The sequence below is a fragment of the Pan troglodytes genome, chromosome 15, assembly GCF_028858775.2.
Source record: "Pan troglodytes isolate AG18354 chromosome 15, NHGRI_mPanTro3-v2.0_pri, whole genome shotgun sequence".
Taxonomy (NCBI): Eukaryota; Metazoa; Chordata; class Mammalia; order Primates; family Hominidae; genus Pan; species Pan troglodytes.
Window position 1 is genome coordinate 51,207,063 of NC_072413.2, and position 20,013 is coordinate 51,227,075.

The following is a 20,013-nucleotide window of genomic DNA, read 5'->3' on the forward strand; positions in this document are numbered from 1 at the left end:
CTGAGAAACCTGAAGGATGGATCACATCACAGGACTCTTTCCAGACACTCCTCAGTACCAGCTTGGAGCCTGGTAGCTCTGCTGGGTGGCTGATCCAGAAGAGAAATAACAATCACTGCAGTTCAGCTCTCAGGAAGGCCTAAATCTAGGAGAAAGTGCAGAGCACCATGTCAAAGCAGCACCCAGTGGGACAAAATAATCTAAACAACAGTCTTTGAGCCCCAGATCTTCCCTCTGACATAGTCTACCCCAATGAGAAGAAACCAGAAAAACAATTCTGGTAATATGACAAAACAGAGTTCTTTAACACCCCCAAAAGATCACAGTAGCTCAACAGGAATGGATCCAAACCAAGACAAAATCTCTAAATTGCCAGAAACAGAATTCAAAAGGTTGACTATTAAGCCAGTGAAGGAGATACCACAGAAGGGTGAAGTCCATCTTAAGGAAATGAAAAAAGTAATATAAATGGAAACATCTCCAGTGAAATTGATAGCCTAAATAAAAAACAATCACAACTTCTGGAAAAGAAGGACACACTTAGAGAATTGCAAAATCCATTGGAAAGTCTCAGCAATAGAATTGAACAAGTAGAAGAAAGAACCTCAAAGCTCGAAGACAAGGGTTTTGAATTAAGCCAATCCTACAAAGACAAATAATAAAGAATAATAATTAAAAAATGAACGAAGCCTCCAGGAAGTTTAGGATTATGTTAAACAAGTAAACCTAAGAATAGTTGGTATTCCCAAGGAAGAAGAGAAATCTAAAAGTTTGGAAAACATATTTGAGGGAATAATAGAAGACAACTTTCCCAGCCTTGCTAGAGATCTAGACATCCAAATACAAGAAGCTCAGAGAGCACCTGGGAAATTCATTGCAAAAAGATCATCACCTAGGCACACAGTCACCAGGTTTTCTAAACTCAAGACGAAGGAAATAGTCTTTAGAGCTGTGAGGCAAAAGCATCAAATAACCTATAAAGGAAAACCTTAACAGATTAAGAGCAGATTTCTCAGTAGAAACCCTACGAGCTAGAAGGGATTGGGGTCCTATCTTTAGTCTCCTTAAACAAAACAATTATCAGCCAAGAATTTTGTATCCAGGAAAACTAAGCTTCATAAATGAAGAAAAGATAGTCTTTTTCAGACAAATGAATGCTGAGAGAATTTGCCACTACTAAGCCAGCACTACAACAACTGCTAAAAGGAGCTGTAAATCATGAAACAAATCCTCAAAATACACCAAAATATTTTACTTACTTACTTCTTAAAGTGTAGATCTCACAGGATCTATAAAACAACAATAATAATAATAAACTACAAGGTATTCAGGCAATAAATAGCATGATTAACAGAATAGTACCTCACATCTCAATATTAATGTTGAATGTAAATGGTCTAAATGCTCCATCTAAAAGGTACAGAATGGCAGAATGGATAAGAATTCACCAATCAAGCATCTTTTGTCTTCAAGAGACTCACATAACACATGACTCACATAAGGAATTACATCAACTTAAGGTAAAGGGTTGGAAAAAGATATTCCAGGAAAATGGACACCAAAAGCAGGCAGGAGTAGCTATTCTTATATTAGACAAAACAAACTTTAAAAGTACAGCAGTTAAAAAAGACAAAGAGGGACATTATACAATGGTAAAAGAACTAGTCCAACAGGAAAATATTTCAATCCTAAATATATACGCATCTAATACTGGAGCTCCCAAATTTATAAAACAATCACTACTAGACCTAAGAAATGAGATAGACGGCAACACAATAATAGTGGAGGACACTAGACAGGTCGTCAAGACAAAAAGCCAATACAGACACAATGGATTTAAACTATACCCTAGAACAAATAGACTTCACAGCTATTTACAGAACCTTCTACTCAACAACTGCAGAATGTATATTCTATTCGTGAGCACATTGAACAGTATCCAAGATAGACCATATGATAGGCCACAAAACAAGTCTCAACAAATTTAAGAAAATCAAAGTTATAGCAAGTACTCTCTGTGACTACAGTGGACTAAAATTGGAAATCAACACCAAAAGGAGCCCTCAAAGCCATGCAAATACATGAAAATTAAATAACCTCCTCCTGAATGACCCTCGGGTCAACAATAAAATCAACATGGAAATTAAAAAATTCTTTGAACTAGGCCAGGTGTGGTGGCTCACACCTGTAATCCTAGCACTTTGGGAGGCTGAGGCGGGCAGATCACTTGAGATCAGGAGTTTGAGACTAGCCTCGCCAACATTGTGAAAACCTGTCTCTACTAAAAATACAAAAATCAGCTGGGCATGGTGGTAGGCACCTGTAATCCCAGCTACTTCAGAGGCTGAGGCAGGAGAATTGCTGGAACCTGGGAGGTGGAGGTTGCAGTGAGCCGAGATTGTACTATAGCACTCCAGTCTAGGTGACAGAGTCAGGCTCCATCTAAAAAAAAAAAAAAAAAAAAAAAAAAAAAAAAATATATATATATATATATATATATATATTTGAACTGAACAATAATAGTGACACAACCTATCAAAACTTCTGGGATACAGCAAAGGCAGTGCTAAGAAGAGAGTTCATAGCATTAAATGCCTACATCCAAAAGTCTGAAAGAGCACAAATAGACAATCTAAGGTCACACCTCCACCTCTAGGAGCTAGAGAAACAAGAAAAAACCAAACCCAAATGCATCCGAAGAAAAGGAATAACCAGGATTAGAGCAGAACTAAATGAAATTGAAACAAGCAAACAAAATATAAAAGAGAAATAAAACAAAAAGCTGGTTCTTTGAAAAGATAAGTAAAATTTATATACCATTAGAGAGATTAACCAAGCAAAGAAGAGAGAAGATCCCAATAAGCTCAATTAGAAATGAAACAGGAGACATTACGACTGATACCATAGAAATACAAAAGATCATTCAAGGCTACTATGAACAGCTTTATGTGCTAAACAAGAAAACCTAGAGGAGGTGGATAAATTCCTGGAATATACAACACTCCTAGATTAAATCAGAAAGAAACAGAAACTTTGAACAGACCAATAACAAGCAGCGAGATTGAAAAAGTGATTAAAAAGTTACCAACAAAAAAAGTTTAGGACCAGATGGACTAGCAGCTGAATTCTCTCAGACATTCAAAGAAGAATTGGTACCAATCCTATTGACACTATTCCAAAAGATAAAGAGGGAATCCTCCCTAAGTCATTCTATGAAGCCAAATTGCCCTAATAACAAAATCAGAAAAGGACATAATAAAAGAAGAAAACTACAGACCAACCTTCCTGATGAACACAGATGCAAAAAATCCTCAACAAACTACTAGCTAACTGAATCCAACAGCATATCAAAAAGATAATCTGCCTTGATCAAGTGGGTTTCATACCAGGGATGCAGGGATGTTTTAACATCCACAAGTCAATAAATGTATACACCACATAAACATAATTAAAAACAAAAATCACATGATCATCTCAATAGATGCAGAAAAAGCAGTTGACAAAATCCACCATCTCTTTATGATTAAAACCCTCAGCAAAATGGACATTAAAGGGACGTACCTTAAGGTAATAAAAATCATCTATGACAAACCCACAGCCAACATCATACTGAATGGGGAAAAGTTTAAAGCATTCCCTCAGAGAACTGGAGCAAAACAAGGATGCCCACTTTCACCACTTCTCAACATAGTACTGGAAGTCCTAGCCACAGCAGTCAGACAAGTGAAAGAAATAAAAGGCACCGAAATTGCTAAAGAGGAAGCCAAACTGTTGCTGTTTGCTGATAACATGATTGTATATCTAGAAAATCCTAAAGACTCATCTAAAAACTTCCTAGAACTGGTAAATGAATTCAGCAAAGTTTTAGGATACAAAATTAAAATACACAGTCAGTAGCTTTGCTATACACCAATAGCAGCCAAGCTGAGAACCATATCAAGAACTCAACTGCTTTTACAATAGCTGCAAAAAAATAAAATACTTAGGAATATACTTAACCAGGGAGGTGAAAGACCTCTACAAGGAAAACTACAAAACACTGCTGAAAGAAATCATAGATGACACAAACAAATGGAAACACATCTCATGCTTATAGATGGGTAGAATCAGTATTGTGAAGATGACCATACTGCCAAAAGCAATCTACAAATTCAATGCAATTTCCATTAAAATGCCACCATCCTTCTTAACAGAACTAGAAAAAGCAGTCTTAAAATTCATATGAAACCAAAAAAGGCCACATAGTCAAAGCCAGACTAAGTAAAAAGAACAAATCTGGAGGCATTACATTACCAGACTTCAAACTACACTATAAAGCCACAGTCTCTAAAACAGCACGGTACTGGTGTAAAAACAGGCATATAGACCAATGGAGCAGAATAGAGAGCCCAGAAATAAAGCCAAACACTTACATTCAACCAATCTTTGACAAAGGAAGCAAAAACAAAAAACAGAGAAAAGACACCCTATTCAACAATGATGCTGGGATAATTGGAAAGCCACATGTAGAAGAATGAAAATGGATCCTCATCTTTCACCTTATACAAAAATCACCTCACGATGGATCAAAGACTTAAATCGAGTCCTGAATCCATAAAATTTCTAGAAGAAAACTCTGGAAACACCCTTCTGGATACTTGCTTAGGCAAAGACTGCACAAGCAAGAACCCAAAAGAAAACACAACAAAAATAAAGATAAACAGACGGGACTTAATTACATAAAAACTTTAGCACAGCAAAAGAAATAAATCAGCAAAGTAAACAGACAACCCAGAGTGGGAGAAAATCATCACAATCTAGACACCCAACAAAACACCAATCTCCAGAATCTACAAGGAACTCAAACAAATCATCAAGAACAAAACAAACAATCACGTCAAAAAGTGGGCGAAGAACGTGAATAGATAATTCTCAAAAGAAGATATACAAATGGCCAACAAACATATGAAAAAATGCTTAACATCACTATTTAACAGGGAAATGCAAATCAAAACCAAAATGTGGTATCACCTTACTGCTGCAAGAATGGCCATAATCAAAAAACCAAAAATAATAGATGTTGGTGTGGATGTGGTGTAAAGGGAACATTTTTACACTGTTGGTGGGAATGTAAACTAGTATAACCACTATGGAAAACTGTGGAGATTCCTTAAAGAGCTAGAAGTATATCTACCACTTGATCCAGTAATCCCACTCCTCTGTATCTACACAGAGGAAGAAAAGTCATTGTACAAAAAAGATACTTGCACATGCATGTTCATAGCAGCACAATTCTCAATTGCAAAAATATGGAACCAGCCCAAATGCCCATCAATCAATGAGTAGATAAATAAAATGTGATATATATATATACACACACACACACACACACACACACCTTGGATGATATGGTTTGGCTGTGTTCCTTCCCAAATCTCACCTTGAATTGTACTTTCCTTAATCCCCATGTGTTGTAGGAGGAACCAGATGTGTGGTAATTGAATCATGGGGGTGGTTACATCTATTGTTCTCATGATAGTGAGTGAGTTCTCACGAGATCTGATGGTTTTAAAAGGGGCTTTTCCCCTTTTGCTTGGCACTTCTTCCTGCTGCCATGAGAAGAAGGACATGTTTGCTTCCCCTTCCACTGTGATTGTAAGTTTCCTGAGGCCTCCAAAGCCCTGCAGAACTGAGCCAATTAAAGTTCTTTCCTTTGTAAACTACCCAATGTTGGGTAGTACTTTATGTTTGTCCTGTTAAATTAAATCTGGTTAGATTTGGCCTATTGGTGCAGACAGGTGTGACCTTTTTGTGATCTAATTCAGTTATTTACCATTAATGGCACTTCCTACCTTCAAATTGTCTGAAAATTTGATCACTGGGCCACAAATACCCTCATTCAAGTTGTCAGTAAGAGCTTGAAGTAGTTAGGGACAAGGTCGGTGCTCTGGGGAATGCTTTTGGAAATCTCTGTCCGGGGTGACTTTGACTCATAACTCAGCATTCTTTGGGTTTGGTTCTATGTATACTTTTGAGCAGTCACTTTATTCATCTTGTCCATAAGGACATCATGACTGCTGAAATGCAGATTTTTAGTACCTATAGCAGTTCTGAGATTTTTACCACATTACGAATCTTAGGAAAAAATGTTTGTCGTGAGTGTTCTTGAATTCAGTGTAATTCCTTGTGATCACAATTTTTTAAGTGTTTAATATATTTAAAATAATTCTAGAGATTTTCCTAGAATCAATGGTGGATTTACTTGCTACCCATTTTGTTTTATATAATTTATATTCTTCCCTTTGTTGAAAATCAGTGGGGGAAAAGATATTCTCCAGATTTCTGGCACCTGTTCTCTTTTCTGTGGGATGCCATTGCTAATCTTAGAAAAGTTTCAGAAAAAGGATAAAACTGGAAACCAGATTTCAAGGTGCTGAGTTAATTAGAGGGGAAGAAAAGCTGGATCTTAGGTTTAATAATGCTTTTCCTTAATATGTACAAAGCATTTTTGTGTTTTGAGTTCAGCCATAAGAATACAAACTTCAGTCCATTAGGAAATTTATGTGTAGAGAACCCTTTGGCCAATTCCTGGCACTTCTCCTTTCCATCAGATGGTTATTTCACAATAGCACAATTTATTGAATTTGGCACATTGTCATCTTTTTTTTTTTTTAACATGAATACAAATCATGCTGTTTCAAATATCTCTTTGACAATTACAATTGCCTGGAAATGTAAGATTATCAGAAAAGGTACATCATAAGAGTTGTACCTAATGAAGAATTTTAACTATTAGTCTTCTAAAGGTTATTATTTCAGTCTTTTTTTTTTTTATTAATCTAGTACACATTTATTAAACATTTCTTTTGTATTATGAGTGATACTAAGTCTGTATGTGTGAAAGTAATTTTGTTTTTTTCTTGTTTTTTATTATTATTTTATTTTATTTTATTATTATTATACTTTAAGTTTTAGGGTACATGTGCACAATGTGCAGGTTAGTTACATATGTATACATGTGCCATGCTAGTGTGCTGCACCCATTAACTTGTCATTTAGCATTAGGTATATCTCCTAATGCTATCCCTACCCCCTACCCCCACCCCACAACAGTCCCCAGAGTGTGATGTTCCCCTTCCTGTGTCCATGTGTTCTCATTGTTCAATTCCCACCTATGAGTGAGAATATGCGGTGTTTGGTTTTTTGTCCTTGTGATAGTTTACTGAGAATGATGATTCCCAATTTCATCCATGTCCCTACAAAGGACATGAACTCATCATTTTTTATGGCTGCATAGTATTCCGTGGTGTATATGTGCCACATTTTCTTAATCCAGTCTATCATTGTTGGACATTTGGGTTGGTTCCAAGTCTTTGCTATTGTGAATAGTGCCGCAATAAACATACGTGTGCATGTGTCTTTATAGCAGCATGATTTATAGTCCTTTGGGTATATACCCAGCAATGGGATGACTGGGTCAAATGGTATTTCTAGTTCTAGATCCCTGAGGAATTGTCACACTGACTTCCACAATGGTTGAACTAGTTTACAGTCCCACCAACAGTGTAAAAGTGTTCCTATTTCTCCACATCCTCTCCCCAATCTTTTATTCTTAAAGGGTAAGAGGCTTGTGAGAGGTTTACTTAGTTCCTGCACTCAGCTTTGGTTTGACCAAATGCATAACTGAGCTTCTCTTTATCATTCTGAGACTCAGCTGCAGCAACACTAGAGTTGGCAGTGTTGGCCGAGTACCTCTTCCTAGTACTGTACGAGATATTTTAATTCACATTTTGGCAAGAGGAGACTCCAGCATCTGCTGATTGAAACCCAGGATTCAGGGACCTGAAATGGATTATGTAGCCCGTTTCTAGTACAATGTTAAAACAGATCACTCCAAGTCTAGAAAGTTTTGTATTATCTGGGCTGCTTTTTTAAACACCAAGATCAAAGTTAACCCTATAAACATTCCTTACATTATGGCACAGATGTCTTTGTGAAGAGTTGGTAGAAATTGAGTAGAAGACTGGATTATATTTTATAGGAACTCTGGTGACTTACTTATAAGTTAAAGGTATGCTATTAAGATCTTTATTTTGTTTGAAAGAACACTCTCTAATATATCTTCTGTGTAGCTGTGGATTTTTATTTGATAATTTTTCCTAAAATAGATTTTTTTAAAGTCACCTGACTCTGCTTCTTTAAGACAGAGTATAAAAACAACGGAAACCGGGCACGGTGGTTCATGCCTGTAATCCCAGCACTTTGGGAGGCTGGGGTGGGTGGATCACCTCAGGTCAGGAGTTCGAGACCAGCCTGGCCAACATGGTGAAACCCCATCTCTACTAAAAATACAAAAATTAGCTGGGTGTGGTGGCGGGCACCTGTAATCCCAGCTACTTTCAGGAGGCTGAGGCAGGAGAATTGCTTGAACTTGGGAGGCGGAGGCTGCAGTGAGCCGAGTTCGCGCCATTGCACTCCAGTCTGGGCAACAAGAGCGAAATTCTGTCTCAAAACAAACAAACAACAAAAAACAATGGAGCACTCTGGAAGTCAGCTTTTTAGGACCACATGCTGTGACATCTGACACTTGGCATCCTTAATGTTGAGGGCACTTTCTTTGGGAGGTACATTGGCCTATTTCTAAGAAAAATATATATCATAATTATTGTATAAAACAGTTACTGATCTTTTTTTTTTTAAAGATGGTAGTAAGTTGAGAAACTTCAAGTAAACATTAAGTAAACTTTAAATATTAAGTAAAGCTTTATTTTAAAAGCTGTTAGAAGTTTCTTTTCTGGCTGTTTAGATAATGCTGGGTAAAGACATTATTTTACAATAAGTAAGTGATTTGAAGAGAATAAAATGATATATTTGGTATAATCAACATTAATGCAATCATAAATAATAGAAAACTCTCATGTTTGGAACACATAGTTTAGATTTTAAGGTAATTTGAATATATCATGTGTGATTACTTAGAGATCAACTATTCTCAGCCCTGGCTGTGCATTAGAATTACTGAGGAACATTTTAAAAATACTGATGTCTGGGTCTCACACTCGGAGATTCTGATTTAATTTGGGAAGTGGATCAGACTCTATATTCTCAGAGATCCATGGGGAAATTCTAATGTATAGTCAAAGCTGGGAACCACCAGTATAAAACCTTGCAACTTAGAGTGTGGGCCATAGACAGTGTTAGCCTCACCTACAGCTTATTAAAAATACAAACTCTCAGGCCCCACCTTAGACTTTCTGAATCAAAGTCTGCATTTTAAGGTGAGGTAAGGTAGCTGACACCTGTAATCCCAGAACTTTGGGAGGCTGAGGTGGGCAGATTGCTTGAGGTCAGGAGTTCGAGAGCAGCCTGGCCAACATGGTGAAACCCCGACTCTACTAAAAAAAAAATACAAAAATTAGCCAGGCGTGGTGGCGGGTGCCTGTAATCCCAGCTACTCAGGAGGCTAAGGCAGGAGAATTGCTTGAGCCTGGGAGCAGAGGTTGCAGAGAGCTGAGATTGTACCACTGCACTCCAGCCTGGGTGAGAGTGAGACTCCGTTTCAAAAAACAAACAAACAAAAAAGTCTGTATTGTAACTAGATTGCAGATTCATTTGCAACATGTTTTTCATAGCGCTTTGACTTTAAAAGTGCTTTCATAGTCATTTTTCTATTCATTTGTGTATTTTGTGTGTGTGTAGGGGGGGTCCATTTATTAAGTATCTGGTGGGAGTGGACACTGTTGTAGATACTGAGAAACATAAAAGTAGGAATAAGATTTGGGCCTCCCTTTCAAGTAAGTTGCAAAGGAGTGGGGTGGAGGTGGGGTAGAAACAGATCTGGTGAGCAGATTGGGACCAGAGATGTAAAACAGCTGTGCTATGGAGCTATTGATAGCCTTTTGGGAGGAGAAGGAACAGGGGATACCCCTCCCTTCTCTACCCCATCTTCACTCAGGGAGTGGGATTTGAGCTGAGTTTTTGAAATAGAAGTAGGCATAGGACTGGTGGTTCCTAAAGTGTGGTTCCTGGCCAGCAGCATCTGCATCCCCTGAGAACATGTTAGAAATGCCATTTGTTGGGCCCTTTCCAGACTTAATGAATTACAAACTGAGGGTAGGGACCAGCCATCTGTTTTGTATTTTTTTTTTAACATGCCCACCATGGGGGGGAGGGTGGGGGGGGATTATGATACACATCACCCAAGTTTGAGAACACTGGATGCAAGCATTTTCCATACAGAGAAGAGAGGAAGGAGCATTGCACACCATTGAAAAAGTATCCCCTAAATCAGAGGAAAGGTCATTTGTAGCATTCTGTGAAGTTTGTCATGGCTTGAACTTAAAGTAAGTTGAACATAGTGAGCTGACTATACTAGGAATTTCCCCCAAATTTTGCTCAGATCCATGTATTTTTATTGTTCCGGAAAGCTTAATCTTTCCCTTTTAGGTCATTGGATCATTAATTACATTTAAAGAAAAAGCTTTGTGTTTGGTTGTATTTATTTATTTTTCTGAAAATTAAATTATGAAGTTGGCTGAACACTTTTTGTTATAATTGGAATGTTATAACTAGAAGATTTCTGTAGAAATGCATGGGAAGACTGAAGCATAGGGACATCCCTATTTGCCTTTAAATAAGCCTAGTTTAAATGGTCTTTCTTGGAGTGTAGCTGAATTTACATTGTCTGTGATCTTCTGTGGTTGAGTGAATCCATATGAACCAAAACCTCCAGGTCCAAACAACTTTAATAATGTTAGTTTTTCCCATTTTTATATTTTCTTGTCATAATAACCAGCATAGAGCAAACATTTTTTACTTTCCTTTTTCTCCTTCTCAAGTTGAACTGCTAATTGGCACCTTGGAGGCCAACTGGGGGTCACCGAAGGGAGGAAAAGGGCTGGATAATGAATCAGGAAATAGGGTTCAAAGGGAATTCCCATTCCAGTGCTGGAAATAACCATACAGATCACACAATCCAGCCTTTTCACATCAGAGGCCTCTGAGAGCTTAAATGAGTTGCCTAGGGTCACATTGTAATGTAGGAGCTGGAAACAGAAACCATGTTTCCCAACTCCTTGCTGAGTGTTCTTTCTACTGCTTCATAGACAGAGGTAGACTGTATCCTCATGGGGAAACACACACACTATGTGGGTGTTGCTGTAGAACATAATGATTGATTTTTCCCTTTGCCATGTGTAAGGGGCTAGTAATAGACCAGATCTCATCCAATTTGATAGCTTTAACTATATGTAAGGTACATGGATGTTCTTTGGTCAAGGTTAGGCCAAGGCAGACATCCAGGCCTGCATGATTCAGTGGGTTTAGGGTGCAGGCTCATACTCCATTTGTTATCACCTGTTTGTGTAAGTTCATTCTTGGCTTGGAGCTGCTGTTGTCTTTAAAAGGTATAACTGCCCGGCTGACAGTATTGCATGGGGCTTGGCTCTTAGGCATGGCTCAGCATGGCTCTTGTACTGGTGCCCAGAGAAACAGACAGAACCAGAGCTGTCTTGTCTTGTGGACGGACAGAGGGGAGCCAGGTCATGGCTTGGCTTGTCTCTTGTGCCCAGGGAAACAGAGAAAGAGTTAAGCTGCTGACCCTGAAAGCAGGGGAGAACCGGCTGTGCAGCTGTGTGTGTGGGAGCAGTTCAGAGCAAGCAGCCGAGACAGGGAGGACAGTGCGAGAGAGACAGTGTAAGTAAGCTGCTGATGAGAAAGCTGTTGATGAGAGCTGCTGCTGAATAAAATCATCTTTCACCTGCCTAAGGCTCCCTGAGTGTTCTTTCTCTTCATCCATCTACTCTCTTTGGACCTCAACATGACAATTGGCATAGTCATGAACCTGACACTATATATTGGTTGTTATGTCCCAAATCATCTTTGAAATGAATTAAAGTGTGAATAGATAATAAAAAGCAAATAAAATCAATCAACCCAATACTGACTTCCCTACTAAGGCCAAGGTTATATATCTAATAGCCTCCTAAACAGGTGTACCTGGACATTCCATATAGGCATTAAAAAATAAACATTTCCCAAATTGCATATTTACTCACCTAAAACTTGCCCCCCACCTTTAGATTCTATCATTGTTTACTCAGAACCTTGAGAATCATCCTCAACTCTTCCTTTTTCTCTCACTTCACATGTCCACTCAATCACTAGCTTTGTCAATTTTATCTCCTGTCAACCTTAGCTCTTAAACAGTTTTCAAGTCCAATGTCTTCTCATCACTTGCACTTCCACTGCCCTAAATCAGGCCACTAATACCCCTTATCTGGTCTATTGCAATGGTCTTCATCCTGGTTTTTCCTCCTCCAGGCTTGTGGTTGAAAGTTTCTCTTTCATACTGTTTTCAGCATGATCTTTCTAAAGCGCAAAGCAGACCACACCATAGCCTATTTTACAATAACCCTCCATCACTGATAAGACAAAACTTTAGAATGGCACAGACAACTCTATAATTTGACCTCTGCTTATAACGTTATGTCCATCTCTGGTAACTCTTATCTATATACCCATGTCCATCAAGATGAGACTACTTGTAGCTACCAAAACATCTTATTCACCAGCTTATTTGACTGCCTGGTGAAAGCTTGTTCATTCAGAACACAACTCAGACATCACCATTTCATTGACATTGTCTCTGACATCTCCCCACTTTCCTCCAAAGCTAGAGTGAATTGCCTTCTCTGTACCTCTGAGCCTTACACATCTTTACACTTGCATATAATTTTCTTCAACATTTTATGAGGAAAATTTTCAAGCAGAAAAGTTGAAAGAATTTTGCAGTGATCACACAATTAATGTTTTATTGTGCTTACTTTGTCACATCTCTCTCTCTATCCATCAATCCACGTTTTTAGAAAAATGCTTTTCAAAGTAAGTTGCAGATATCAATATACTTTTTTCCCAATAACTCAGAATACATATCACTCAGAGTTCCTACATAACATATAGAGTTCTATATTTGTTTGTAATTCTTATTTTTAAATTTCATGTTAAATTTATGTACAATGAAATGTGAAATGCACAAATCTTAAGTGTACCATGAGATTCACTAAATCATACATGTGAGTAACCTACACACCTATCAAGATATAGAATATGACCCTGACCCTGAAAACTGTACTCAAGCCCCTTTCCAGGAAGTCTCCTCTTCTAGAGGCAGTGACTATTCCAATTTTCTTCCAACTAGTTTTGCCTGTTATAGAACTTTATATAAATTGAACTGTACAGTATATTCTCTTTCATGTAAGACTTCTTTTACTCAGCATAATGTTTTTGAGATACATAGGTTGTATGTACCAGTACATTTTTTTTTTTTTTTTTTTTTAAGATTCAGGGTCTCACTCTGTCGCCCAGGCTGGGGTGCAGTGGTGATCTTAAGTGTACCATGAGATTCACTAAATCATACTGTGTCCAAAATTGGTGGGTTCTTGGTCTCACTGACTTCAAGAATGAAGCCGTGGACCCTCACGGTGAGTGTTATAGTTCTTAAAGATGGTGTGTCTGGAGTTTGTTCCTTCTGATGTTCGGACGTGTTCGGAGTTTCTTCCTTCTGGTGGGTTCGTGGTCTCACTGGCTTCAGGAGTGAAGCTGCAGACCTTCGTGGTGAGTGTTACAGTGCTTAAGGCAGTGCGTCTGGTGTTGTTCATTCCTCCCGTCTGGAGTTGTTCATTCCTCCCAGTGGGTGCGTGGTTTTGCTGGCCTCAGGAGTGAAGCTGCAGACCTTTGCAGTGAGTGTTACAGCTCATAAAGGCAGTGTGGACCCAAAGCGTGAGAAGCAGCAAGATTTATTGCAAAGAGTGAAAGAACAAAGCTTCCACAGTGTGGAAGGGGACCTGAGTGGGTTGCCACTGCTGGCTGGGGCAGCCTGCTTTTATTCCCTTATCTGGCCCCACCCACATCCTGCTGATTGGTCAGTTTTACAGAGAGCTGATTGGTGCGTTTACAATCCCTGAGCTAGACACAGAGTGCTGATTGGTGTATTTACAATCCTCTAGCTAGATGTAAAAGTTCTCCAAGCCCCCACTAGATTAGCCAGACACAGAGCACTGATTGGTGTGTTTACAAACCTTGAGCTAGACACAGAGTGCTGATTGGTGCTTTTACAAACCTTGAGCTAGACACAGAGTGCTGATTGGTATATTTAAAATCCTTTAGCTAGACATAAAAGTTCTCTAAGTCCCCACCAGATTAGCTAGATACAGAGTGCTGATTGGTGCATTTACAAATCTTGAGCTGGACACAGAGCACTGATTGGTGCATTTACAATCCTTTAGCTAGACACAAAAGTTCTCCAAGTCCCCACCAGATTAGCTAGATACAGAGTGCTGATTGGTGCATCTACAACCCCCCCTCTCCCACTAGACACAGAGTGCTGATTGGTGCATATACAACCCTCCCCTAGACATAAAAGTTCTCTCAAGTCCCCAACTGACTCAGGAGCCCAGCTGGCTTCCCCTAGTGAATCCCGTGCTGGGGACACGCTAGCAGAGCTGCCTGCCAGTCCCGCGCCCGCACGCCCACACCCCTCAGTCCTTGGGCAGTGGATGGGACCGGGCGCCTAGGAGCAGGGGGCGGCGCCCGTCGGGTAGGGTCGGGCTGGCGGGAGCCCGGGGCGGGGCTTGGGCATGGCTGGCTGCAGGTCCCCAGCCCTGCCACACGGGGAGGCGGCTGAGGCCCAGCAAGAATTCAAGCTCCGCGGGGGCAGGCCAGCAGTGCTGGGGGACCCGGCGCACCCTCCGCAGCTGCTGGCCCGGGTGCTAAACCCCTCACTGCCCGGGCCGGCGGTGCCGGCGGGCTGCTCTCAGTGCGGGACCTCGGAGCCTGCGCCCACCCGGAACTAGCCGCGTTCAGCCTTGGTTCCCGCCCCCGCCTCTCCCGCCACACCTCTCCACAAGCAGAGGGAGCTGGCTTCAGCCTCAGCCAGCACGGAGAGGGGCCCCCACAGCGCAGTGGCGGGCTGAAGGGCTCCTTGAGCATGGCCAGAGTGGACGCCAAAGCTGAGGAGGCGCCGAGAGCCAGTGAGGGCTGCTAGCACGTTGTCACCTCTCAATACATGTGAGTAACCTACACACCTATCAAGATATAGAACATTACCCCCACCCCGAAAAGTGTACCCAAGCCCCTTCCCAGGAAATAATCTCCTTTAGAGGCAATGACTATTCTGATTTTCTTCCAACTAGTTTTGCCTGTTATAGAACTTTATATCCATTGAACTGTACTCTTTCATGTAAGACTTCTTTTACTCAGCATAATGTTTTTGAGATACATAGGTTGTATGTATCAGTAATTTTTTTTTGTTTGCTTTTAGATTCAGGATCTCACTCTGTCACCCAGGCTGGGGGGCAGTGGTGCAGTCATAGCTCACTGCAGACTTGAGCTCCTGAGCTCAAGGAATTCTCCTGCCTCAGCCTTTCAAGTAGCTAGCACTACTGGTATGCATCACGACCTCTGGCTAATTTTTTATGTTTTTCAGTAGAGACAGGGTTATTATTATTATTATTATTATTATTATTATTTTGTGACAGATTCTCACTCTGTTGCCTAGGCTGGAGTGTGGTGGCACGATCTTGGCTCACTGCAACCTCCGCCTCCCGGGTTCAAGTGATTCTCCTGCCTGAGTAGCTGGGACGACAGGCGTGTGCCATCACGCCAGCTAATTTTTGTATTTTTAGTAGAGACAGGGTTTCACTATGTTGGACAGGCTAGTCTCGAACTCCTGACCTCAGGTGATCTGCCCGCCTCGGCCTCCCAGAGTGCTAGGATTATAGGCGTGAGCCACCTCATCTGGCAGGGTCATTATTTTTTAAAAGTCTTTAAATTACCAAGTAATATTCCATTGTATAGATATACTAAATTCTAAAAATCCATTCTTCAGTTGAAGCACACCTGGGCTGTTTCCAGTTTCTGGCTATTGTGAACAAAGCTACTATGAATATTCCTGTGAAGGTCTTTTTGTTGATACACACACGCACACACTCAATTCTATGACTGATATTTTTGGGTCATAGAATATTTACATTTAGTTTTTGTTTTTAAAAAAACTGCTGTACTTTTCCCCAAAATGATTATACCATTTACACTCCCACCAAAAATGTGTTGCTTCATATCTTCATCAATATTTGGTATTGTGTGAGTTTTAAATTGTAGACATTCTGGTGGATGTGTAATAGTGTTTCATTATGGTCTCATAAAATTTTGGTTTACTAGTCTTTCTCTGCAGACTTTGAGCTTCCTGAAGACAGACATTTTATTCATATCTTCTGTACCTAATAATGTCTGATATAGAGTAGGGCTCAACAAATATTTGTTAAATTGAACTGATCTGAATTGAATCCTCCTGTACGTAGCAAATAAAAAAACCCACTTCTTTCCTCACTTTATCCCTTTAATCAAAAGGCAGGGTGAGGTTTTTTTTGTATTGCTTTGTTTTGTTTTTGAGACTGGGTCTCACTATGTCGCCCAGGCTGGAGTGCAGTGGTGCAATTATGGCTTACTGCAGCTTTGACCTCCTGGGCTCAAGTAATCGTCCCACCTCAGCCTCCTGAGTAGCTGGGACTACAGGTAAGTGCCACCATGCCTGGCTAATTAAAAAAAATTTTTTTTTCAAAGACATGCTCTCGCTATGTTGCCCAGGCTGGTATTGAACTCCTGATCCCAAGAAATCCCCTCACCTCATCCTCCCAAAGTGCTGGGATTACAGGCATGAGCCACCATGCCTAGCTAGAATGAGCTCTTCTGTTATAAGCAGTAACATTTAAATTAAGATTAGGGTGCTATCCACCTGGAGTGATTTGGGGCTCAAAGCATCTCTTTCCCTAAATATTTGTTCCATTGCTCCTCTTTTTATTTATTTTTAATTCTTTATTTAATTTTATTATTACTATTTTTTGAGATCGAGTTTTGCTCTTGTTGCCCAGGATGGAGTGCAATGGCGCAATCTCGGCTCACCACAACCTCCGCCTCCTGGGTTCAAGCGATTCTCCTGCCTCAGCCTCCCGAGTAGCTGGGATTACAGGCATGCACCACCGCAGCCAGCTAATTTTTGTATTTTTAGTAGAGATGGGGTTTCTCCGTGTTGGTCAGGCTGTTCTCAAACTCCTGACCTCAGGTGGTCCGCCTGCCTCAGCCTTCCAAATTGCTGGGATTACAGGCATGAGCCACTGTGCCCGGCCTATTTTTTAACATTATTGCATTCTTTACACATTTTTCAAATTGACAAGTAACAATCGTTAATATTGATGGGGTACACAGTGATGTTTTGATACATATAATGTACAGTGATTAGATCAAGGTAATTAGCATCCATCATCTCAAACATTTATCATATTTTTGTGTTGGAACATTTAACATCCTCCTTTTAGCTATTTGAAACTGTGATATATTATTGTTAACTTTAGTCATCCTGCAGTGATATAGAACAATAGAATTTATTCCTGCTATCTAGCTGCAATTTTGTATCCTTTAACAAGTCTCTCCCTCTCCATCTCTTCCTCCTACACTTCCCAGTCTCCAGTATCCTCTGTTCTACTTTTCACCTCTATGAGATCAACTTTTTTTAGCTTCCACATATGAAAGTTAAACACCTTTCTGTTTCTGGCTTATTTCACTTAACATAATGTTTTCCAGTTCCATCCATGTTGCCATGAATGACAGGATTTCTTTATGTGGCTAACTAGTACTCCACTGTGTATATATATCACATTTTCTTTCTTTCTTTCTTCTTTTTTTTTTTTTCTTGAGACAAGAGTCTCGCTCTGTCACCCAGGCTGGAGTACAGTGGCTTGGTCTTGGCTCGCTGCAACCTCTGCCTCTGGGGTTCAAGCGATTCTCCTGCCTCAGCCTCCCGAGTAGCTGGAATTACAGGCACCTGCCATCACGCCTGATTAATTTTTGTGTTTTTAGTAGAGACAGGGTTTTGCCATGTTGGCCAGGCTGGTCTTGAACTCCTGACCTCAAGTGATTCACCTGCCTCAGCCTCACAAAGTGCTGGGATTACAGGCGTGAGCCACTGGGCCCGGCCATATACCACGTTTTCTTTATCAGTTTCTCTGTCGTTGGACACCTAGGTCAATTCCTTATCTTGGCTATTATGAATAATGTTGTAATAAATATGGGGGTTCAGGTGTCTCTTTGATATAATGACTTCGTTTTCTTTGGGTACATTCCCAGCAGTGGGATTGCTGGATCATATGTCAGTTACATTTGTAGTTTTTCTGAGGAAACTCTATACTGTTCTCCATAGCAGTTGTACTAGTTTATATTCCCACCAATAGTATATGAGTTCCCTTTTCTTCACATTCTTGCCAGTATTTGTTATTTTTTAGTTCCTTGTATATTCTGAATATGAATTGTCTGATGAATGAATAGTTTGCAAATATTTTCTCCCATTCTGGGGGTTGTCTTTTCACTCTGCTGATTGTTTCCTTTGCTGTGCAGAAGCTATTTAGTTTGATATAATCTCATTTGTTTATTTTTGCTTTTGTCGTCTGTGCTTTGAGGTCTTATTTATAAAATATTTTATCAGACTAATGTCCTAAAGTGTTTCCCCTATATTTTCTTCTAGTTGTTTTATTGTCCTGGGTCTTACATTTAGGTCTTTGATCCATTTTCAGTTGATTTTTGTACAGGATAAGAGGTGGAGGTCTAGTTTTATGCTTCTTCATACAGATATACAGTTTTTCTGGGATCATTTATTGAAGAGACTGTGCTTTCCCCAATGAGTGTTATTGGCACCTTTGTCAAAAATCAGTTGACTGTAGATACGTGGATCAATTTCTGGGGTCTTAATTTTATTCAATTGGTCTATGTATTTGTTTTTATATCATGTTGTTTTGATTATTTTGAGATCTGGTACTATGATACTTTCAGCTTTGCTCTTTTTTTGTGCAGGATTATTTTAGAAACTTGGGCTCTTTTTTGGTCCCATACAAATTTTAGATTTTTTTTTTTCTGTAAAGAATGTCATTGGTATTTTCATAGGAATTGTGTTAAATTTGTAGATCTTTTTGGGGGAAGTATTGTCATTTTAACAATACTAATTTTTCTGGTCCATGAGCATGGCTTGTCTTTTTCATTTTTTTATGTCTTCTTCAGTTTCTTTCATCAGTGTTTTGTGGTTTTCCTTGTAGAGATCTTTCACCTCCTTGGTTAGATTTATTCCTAGGTATTTTATTTTATTTTATTTTTGGTAGCTATTGTAAATGAGATTGCCCTCCTGTTTTTTTTTTTTTCCAGATAGTTTGTTGTTTCTGAAAATAAATGATTTTTGTTTATTCTGTATCCCACAACTTTACTGAATTTGTTTACTGGTTCTAAGAGTTTTTTTGTAGAATCAATCTTTTGGTTTTTCTATATATAAGGTCATATCATATATAAACAGGGACAATTTGACTTCTTTCTTTTCAATTTGGTTGCCTTATGTTTCTTTCTATTGCCTAATTGCTCTGGCTAAGACTTCCAGTACTATGTTGAATAAGAGTGGTGTGCATGGACAACCTTGTTTTGTTCCAGTTCTCAGAGGAAAAGTTTTCAACTTTTTTCCACTCTGTAAGGTGTTAGCTGTGGGTTTGTCATATACAACCTTTATTATGTTGAGATGCTTTTCTTCTATACTTAATTTATTAAGCAGTTTTATCATGAAGGGATATTGAATTTTTTTCAATTTTTTTCAGCATCTATTGAGATGATATGTTTTTTCTTCTTCATTCTATAGATATGATGTATAATATTTATTGATTTATATATATTAAACCATCCTTGTATTCTTAGGATAAATCTCACTTGCTCATAATGTATTTATCTTTTTGATATGTTGTTGGATTCAGTTTGCTAGTATTTTGTTGAGGATTTTTATGTTTATATTCATCAGGGATATTGGCTTATAGGGAGTTGGCTTATATTTTTGTTGTGTCCTTGTCTGGTTTTGGTACCAAGGTTATGCTGGCTTTGTAGAATGAGTTAGAAAGAATTCCCTCTGCTTCAATTTTTGGAAATGCTTTGAGAATAACTGCTATTATTCTTTAA

At 39.3% G+C, this 20,013-nt stretch overlaps 1 long non-coding RNA gene across 4 annotated transcripts in view; it reads left to right on the top strand.

The window, feature by feature from the left end:
• Positions 1-14,425: 14,425 nt before the first annotated feature.
• Positions 14,426-20,013, top strand: part of LOC134808354 (uncharacterized) — a 517,830-nt gene continuing 512,242 nt past the window's right edge. For all 4 annotated transcript variants that reach the window (XR_010151119.1, XR_010151117.1, XR_010151118.1 and 1 more), the window contains exon 1: positions 14,426-15,045. This is a non-coding gene — a long non-coding RNA (uncharacterized LOC134808354). The remainder of the gene's footprint in view (positions 15,046-20,013) is intronic.